This window comes from Sphaeroforma arctica, assembly GCF_001186125.1.
Source record: "Sphaeroforma arctica JP610 unplaced genomic scaffold supercont1.834, whole genome shotgun sequence".
NCBI lineage: Eukaryota > Ichthyosporea > Ichthyophonida > Sphaeroforma > Sphaeroforma arctica.
The window spans coordinates 13147-20610 of NW_014039724.1; positions in this window are offsets into that span (position 1 = coordinate 13147).

Here is a 7464-nt window from a genome sequence, read left to right on the forward strand (position 1 = left end):
AGTTTATATTTGGGCTTTCACAGGTATTTACATCTTTACAATCATTTGACTATGCCTATTCTATTGGAGGCAGCTCCAGGAGGTGTGTGGATTGGTGGATATTTTCAACCTAGCTGCCTGTGTGCAGAGACTAGCTACGCTCATGTATATACGTGCGCTGGCGAGGGTACAGAGTTGAAACTAGACATTGACTAAACATAGAATTATATAGATACGCGGGAACTAATTGCACACGTGCTTTTTATGTGTACCTTGGCGCCAGTTGGTGCGCGTCCGTAAACTCCAATTTATTCGGTGGTATCTTACAAAAGTATATGGATGGCAGAGGTGAAAGGGTGAGAAGGAAACGTATGCACCTCATAAGGTTTATATGCCACAAATTGTGAGCTACTGATAAATAGTTGATTATCCAATAGTATTGTACAATTAGTGATCCACTTTACTAGTTCTACTCTCAGTTCCATGGTACTATCGAAATGTAAACATTCCGGAATGGTATTTGTTCCCACATACAACAACTTGAAAAGTATACACCGGATCGCATCTTAGGCACTCAAAACAAACGGCTGTAAAATCAGCGATCATCGGCATGTGAGGCGACTGTGACAGAGCGATAGCTTTTCAATAACTTGTTGTTGATGCTCATTATGCCAGCGATTTTATCGCCCGGCACTCTCAAGCTGAACATATTCGACGTGATGCTTGCCATTACATTTTTACGACTGTGCTGGTGGAAAGAACTGTGCACACAAAGTACTGACGTAGGGCCTGTATGCCTACTTTGTCCTTAGGATTGTTCAGCGTAGTAGCCGATACCTGTGTGCCGATCGTCGGCAAGAAGGCAACTGGTAGATGGCGCTCCAAAGATTTATATTTATCGCTACCAATGGCCCTTGTTACAGTTCAGTTTGGTCATCTGGGAGCGTTTTTTCTCTTCATTTTCGAATCGATGACCAGTACAGACATATCAGATCGAAGCGCAAATGTGCGGATCGTGTGTCATTTTGCACCGACTAATTAACCCACAGCGATCAGGGCGCGCCAGCCCTCATGAAGATCCGTCGCAGTCAGTACCTGAGCGAGACAAGAAGCGAGAATACAAGGCTTGACGGGTACTGTAGATGGATTTCCTTGATTCCACAGTTATACATACCCCTGTACCGCGGGCTGTCATGCTGTGTCATAAGGGGCGACTACGTCATTAATTGGTCCAGAATTGAACGGCTACACGGTTTTCATCCTGTGTACCCGCAGTCAACCCTCCAATCCGCAGTTGAATACACTCTCGATCGCAATCTATGGTTGCATTTGGTACGCTGCTGCTGTGAACGTATACAAATACCGTCACGTATAGTCGTGTGGGGGTGGAGGAGAACAGAACTCTTTGCTATGTTAAGAGATATGAGGCCACCATATGGCCTTCTGCCAAATTGTAATAAAATTACTACTCAACGTAAACGTCGGTATGTCAAATCGGGTCTTAGAGTTATTTAGTAGTTCCAAGGTTAGATTACGATTGTTGCGGAATCAGTTTGCGAACGCCATATGTATGTGATGCATTCTGAAAGTAGTAGCTATCCGGATATGTGCGCTCTGTTGCATTCGGTTGAACGCACAATTTTTGGAGCAGTGAAAGAACCGCATCTGATGTTACATTCCAGTGATACTGGATTAAACTGTTACTGCTAAAATTAGCTTACCTGACATGTACCGGAGGGAAACCGGTCACACTTAGTTTTGTTCTTGTTGATAGCATAACCACAATAGTCTGCAAATTTGGGCATTCATCAATTTCGTCTGGCTCTGGTGCTTGTCTGTGAGCCATGTGAAGAGTGGCGTTGTCTTGATCTTCGTGTTTGTTTAAGTAGAACTCGAAGGCTACAACAAGCGCCTTGAGCCCGATGTATGGCAATTACTCAGCCGTTTGGATCCAAGTACCAGAAAGTGTCAAGGTTGTCCGCTGCCATCTACTGGAGTGCGACGATAAAGCTCGTCTTCAAAATGCCGGAGGTAATAGTTCAGTCAGAACTGACAGTATTCGAAGATGTCCACTAGAAGCACAGCAAACTACACTCTATCTTCTTGAAACTCGCATCTCTAGTACTGAATGCTGGCGGTCGGCAAATAATTGTCTCAAGCTAAGCACAGAGGAATCAGCCCACTGTGACAGCAAGCTATTGAACGATCGCCAAACTGTGTTGGGTGTAAATCATTGATTCTGCATACCCGAGCTTTGGACTCCGGTGAAGTCTAATGTGAAGTTTTTTTTTGCCTTGAATTCCTGTGACATCTCGATTGTGTTTGGTCGATGAGAACGCCTCGATGCTGTAGTCTGGTCACAAGAACTATCTTTCTTGGCGCAAATTACAATTGAAACTTTATAGATATTGTTGTAATGATTCTGGCATGCTGCCGAATATTTTGGTGGTCCGAATAGTAAGAGATCATCGACATACAGTGATATAGGAATACTTTTTGCTCGTTACTTGCCGCACTAGTTGATTAACACATACAGCGGAGGGGGAATGTTATCCCCATTGGCAACATTAGGAAGCACTACAGCTGGTTCTTGTGGTCGTGAAAATACCAGAGCCGGGGGTTTGCATCAGCTAACGCATTTTAGCCGTCGGGTTTGTTGGCTGACATATCTATATGGTCCGGTCTGCAACGTTCGTCAGTCTCATCAGACATTTTGTCCCGAAGGTTTTCTTCTGTTAATGATCGTGGTGCTTTCTGGACTCAGTACTAACCGATGAATTTTGCATCTCGCTGGAATTCAACGACATGAATACTGAATGCACTACTGATCTCTCCGTGTGGTCAAAACCGAGTAGCGCTAATAGTAAAGAGTGTTGAGTCTCAAATAAGTGAACTTGGTCGGAAGTGGTTTACAGAAGTGCTATGTTTATTAATCACGATCCTAAGTGAAACGAGATTTTCTCTACCATCGGGTAATGTGAAAATACCCGTCTCTATGGTTTCGGACGAGTCTCCACTTCTATCTCGTTAAACTCTTTTCCACTAATCAATCCGGTAATCTGGTCCGATCCTAAAATAATCCCTGTAGAAATACGGTCAGTCTAAAATAACAAGATCGAATGAGATAACACGTTTTGGTCTTCTCGCCAATCTCCAAAATCCAATAAGTCTTTTTCGTTTTTTAACTCTTCTTCAGATGGAACTTTATTTACATTAGCTAATGTATTAACTTGACTTACGTTCTTATGTCTATCTACAAATTAGACATCTGGTCATGAACACTTAGTACTTCTAGTGAAAATTATTCAATAAAGAACAGCTAGAGGTACGTCCCGTGTGATCGAGGATATTAAGGCTCTTACCAAAAGGCAGTCCCGATCATTCTTACACAAGCTACCACTGCTAAATCCTAACTGACTTAAATTGTATCTTAATTTATATAACATAGTTTAAAACATAGAAATATCCATCGAAGTTTACATCTTTTTCAGTTATTTAGTGGTTACTGTAGTGTACTGCTTCTAAACTGTCTAATAATTGCTTACTATCCAGCGACAGGACTACAAGTATTCTATACTACCCCATAGTGGCTAATACTACCCTAAAGTTAGCCACCCGCTAGTTACTATACCTATACTTTAATAATTTTCCTATTCTTGAGCTACTATTATGGCAAAAGAAATTCTAAAGGCAAGGGAGCCGCCAGCTCTAAGCCTGCTAAGCCTGTTGAGGTTCCTGAGGTTACTGGAGACGCTGGTTCGTCTGGTACTGAGCCTGCCGTTGAAGCTGTAGAGGAAGCCGTTTCTGAGCTTGGTTCTGAGGAAACCTCTGAGGATGACTCGTCGGACCCTAAAGCCTTGGAAGTGGATGTCTCAACTGCCGCGGAAAGGCTCGCCAGCGTCCGTGTGTCTCCTAGTAGTGCAGCCCAGGGCCTCTGCTCGCCATCTGACCGCGAAAAGTCAGATATTGGAAAGGCTATATCTCCTGAACAAGTGTAGGAATCGTCTCGAGATCGACGGTTTATTACTACTAAAAGTCAGCCCAATCCACCTATTAACAATGATGGTGGCGTTTCATTTCGTGAATTTCATTGAATGCCTCGCCACTGAATGCCTCGCCACTGAATGTTGGGGCGGGAGACGCGAATTTTGGGGACGCCATAACTCGACAACGAGTGGTTGGATCTTCTCAATCTCGATGCCATTTAAACCCGCAAAGATGAGCTTTTAAAGGAGCTAGCCGCTGCCGCAGCTTCTGACCCTTCGATCATATCCCACGTGGCCGATATTCTTCAAAATATTCCGGGCCGGGCTTCAAACCTGGGACCCACTGGTTTACCAGCCAGCAGGGTTACAACTGAGCCAGATACCGCTGGTGAAGTGGGTAAAACCTCAACATCCAATATCTATAGCTCGGAAGCTACAATCGACCATCCTCTCGACAAACCTAACCCTTAGGCTTACCACCCTCATAACATCGATCCTCATATACCATCTAACCTTGGTAATCACGACTTTGGCAATTGTTATACCTCACTAGAGTACCCACTCTAGCTCTGAAGTCGAAGAAGTGAGAACCAGACAACATCGTCTCAGGCTATTATGTTCTGGAATGCAAGTCCTTGAGGACCGTTTATTGAATGACTCTGACCTTGACGATAAGAAACCGGATAACATTCGCTCTCTAATCGATAACAAGAGAAAGGAGATAGACTCCATTTTGGCACTAGCAGCGCGTAGCACTGAGCGTGAGCCTCGTGAACGCTTCGAACCAAGCTTTATAAAGCAGCTAGGTAACGCGAAGGCTGAGGTCGATTTCTCTACTAATGAGAGTACAGTGGAGACACTGAAGGCCGTTGACCAACTTAAGGATTCTGCCAGCCTTAAGGATAAACAGATGATGAATGCATTTATTTATCTCTGTGAGTCAGAAGAATGGAAAACTATCTTGAAGGCCCATGAGCCCAACTGGAAAGCCCTACCCTGGCGCCAGTTGCGTGAGAATATACTTAACGCCTTCTTTGAAGATACACGGGACCGTGAACTTCTAGAGTCCCGCAAGTCCTTTGCGAACGATACTACTATTCGAGGTGCTCTAGCTCATATGACACATATGAACACTCGGATGGGAGGTCGTACCTATACTGGCGAATATTTATTAATTTGTCAGATGATGGAGACTCTGGAGGCCAACCTTTTTAAGAAGGTCAATGATGATATTATCGCCTATGGTGATTTGCGATCTATGCCTTGGTCTGTCTTTGAGAAGATAGTTCAAAAGCATACCAACTCATCTACTAGAGTACTTAGTACCTCGAGCTTTACCCAGCCCGCTAAGCGTACCGCGATAGAGAATAACACTGCGCGTAATACTAAGAAACCTCGCACTACTGCTGGAGGGGGTAAAGGCTCTACTTCTACTGAACTAAAGGGTGAAAGGAAGGAGAGGGCACCTTGCAAGAAGTGTGGTTACAACCCCATTAAACGTGATGGCAAGTGGAATGGTAAACACGACTCTGTTAAGTGTGCACCAGGCAAGCCAAACTTTGGACACTATATGAACGAGTGTACTACTTGCAAGGGTACTAATGGTTGGCACACAGAACATACCGGACGTCCAAGTTAAGCACTGACAGTTCCATATGTGTGCACTAGAGCAAGATTATGAGAAAAGGTTCAATAAAATCTGTACCAAAGGAGATGAACGTATATTTCAAACCGTTTATGTACATGGAGAAAAAGTTATAGCACTATTTGATCCAGGGGCTGAAGTCTCTGCTATCTCACGCCGAGTAGCCTACGCTGCAGATATAGCTATCCATAACGAAACAACAAATTTAATCTTGGGAAATGGCAAAGTTACTACTTGCGAAGAAGCCATTGACTATGCACACATAGTGTTGTCAGATAGAAGAGAAGTGACGACTCGCCTAATTTTTACGGACATGTCTCAGAAATACGATTTAATTATAGGTATGACTGATCTTCTCAGTTTAGGTATAACTCTCACTGGTCTGCCAAATAAAGATCAGTCAGATGATAATATGTTAAGATACCTAAACCTCAGGAAGGTGAAGCAAAGGATATGATTCCGCACTTTACCGATATAATTATGGACTTAATTATACAAGACAGGAAGATTGCACTAACTGACTGGTGTATGTTTAAGTTCTCTAACGGGTACGTTAAGCTTGACTTAACAAACGTCGACTTCTCTAAGTTGAAGTGTTCTTCACATAACTACGTGAGTTGGAGACACAAAGACGTTGTCAAACCCCAAATTGAAGATTGGTTAAAACAGGGTCTAATTGAAATCAATTATGATGCAATCCCAGTTAACTTAGCTCTCTTAGCGGTCGATCAATATAAATCTGATGGAACGTTGAGTAAAACAAGAGTAGTACTAGACCTGTCGCCAATCAACACACTAATTCCGCAACATAGTTTCCCCTTACCAAAGATAAGCGGGATACTACACAAAATGGAAGGTGCGACTATCATTTCCAAGGTAGACTTAAAAGCTGCATTCCATCAATTACAAATATATGAGCCGCATAGGAAATGACAAGTGCTCTTTTGCTAAAGATACCATACACTTACTTGGATACAAGGTATCTGCAGCAGGGGTAGAAATTGATCCTGACAAGAAACAATTTCTGTTGGATTTATCAACACCGATTACTGGAAGAGATGTGAACTCTGTGTGTGGGTTTGTTAACTTCTTCTCGGATTCGGTACCTCATCTTTCTCATTACTTAAAGCCTTTCAGTCACCTACGGCTGCACAAAGGACCTTTGGGAAAGCTTTGGACTAAGGAATGTGATGATGCGTTTAAGCTAGTCAAAAGTAAAGTAATGGACACACCCATCACGCAATACCCTGTGGATGGCGTCCCATTCCAAGTAGCAACCGACTTCGGATTGAGCGGTAGGTGGAGTGCTATACCAAACGATAAATGGTAAACCGCACTACATATAATTATTTAGCAAGAATTATAATAAGAGTCAACGGAATTGCTCTACCGTTAAGGAAGAGCTCCTTGCTATTGCTACTGCGTTATGACAGTTTGAAGACTACCTTTGTGGAAGTTACTTCACTGTCGCCTGTGATCAAAATTCATAAACATATTTAAAGGACATGAACCCTGATTCACAGTTGGTGAGCCGCTGGCATGACATTATTGCTAAGTTCGCTTTTAACATTACACACATACCAGGAATACATAATCATTTTCCTGACATGCTCACTCGACTTGTCCCTGACTACCAGAAAACAGTTAAAGAGTTATAAGCAACCGATTGGATGCTTTATAAAAAATGGTCTAACCTCGCTCAATCAAGATGGGGTCCATTACTATTGATATGTTCGCCGCAGAACATAACAAACAGGCTTCTGATTATATGTCGTTGACTCATCCTAAAGGTGATGCCTTTCAACTTGACTTATCAAAGCATAATGCGTGGGCTAATCCACCTTGGCAACTTAT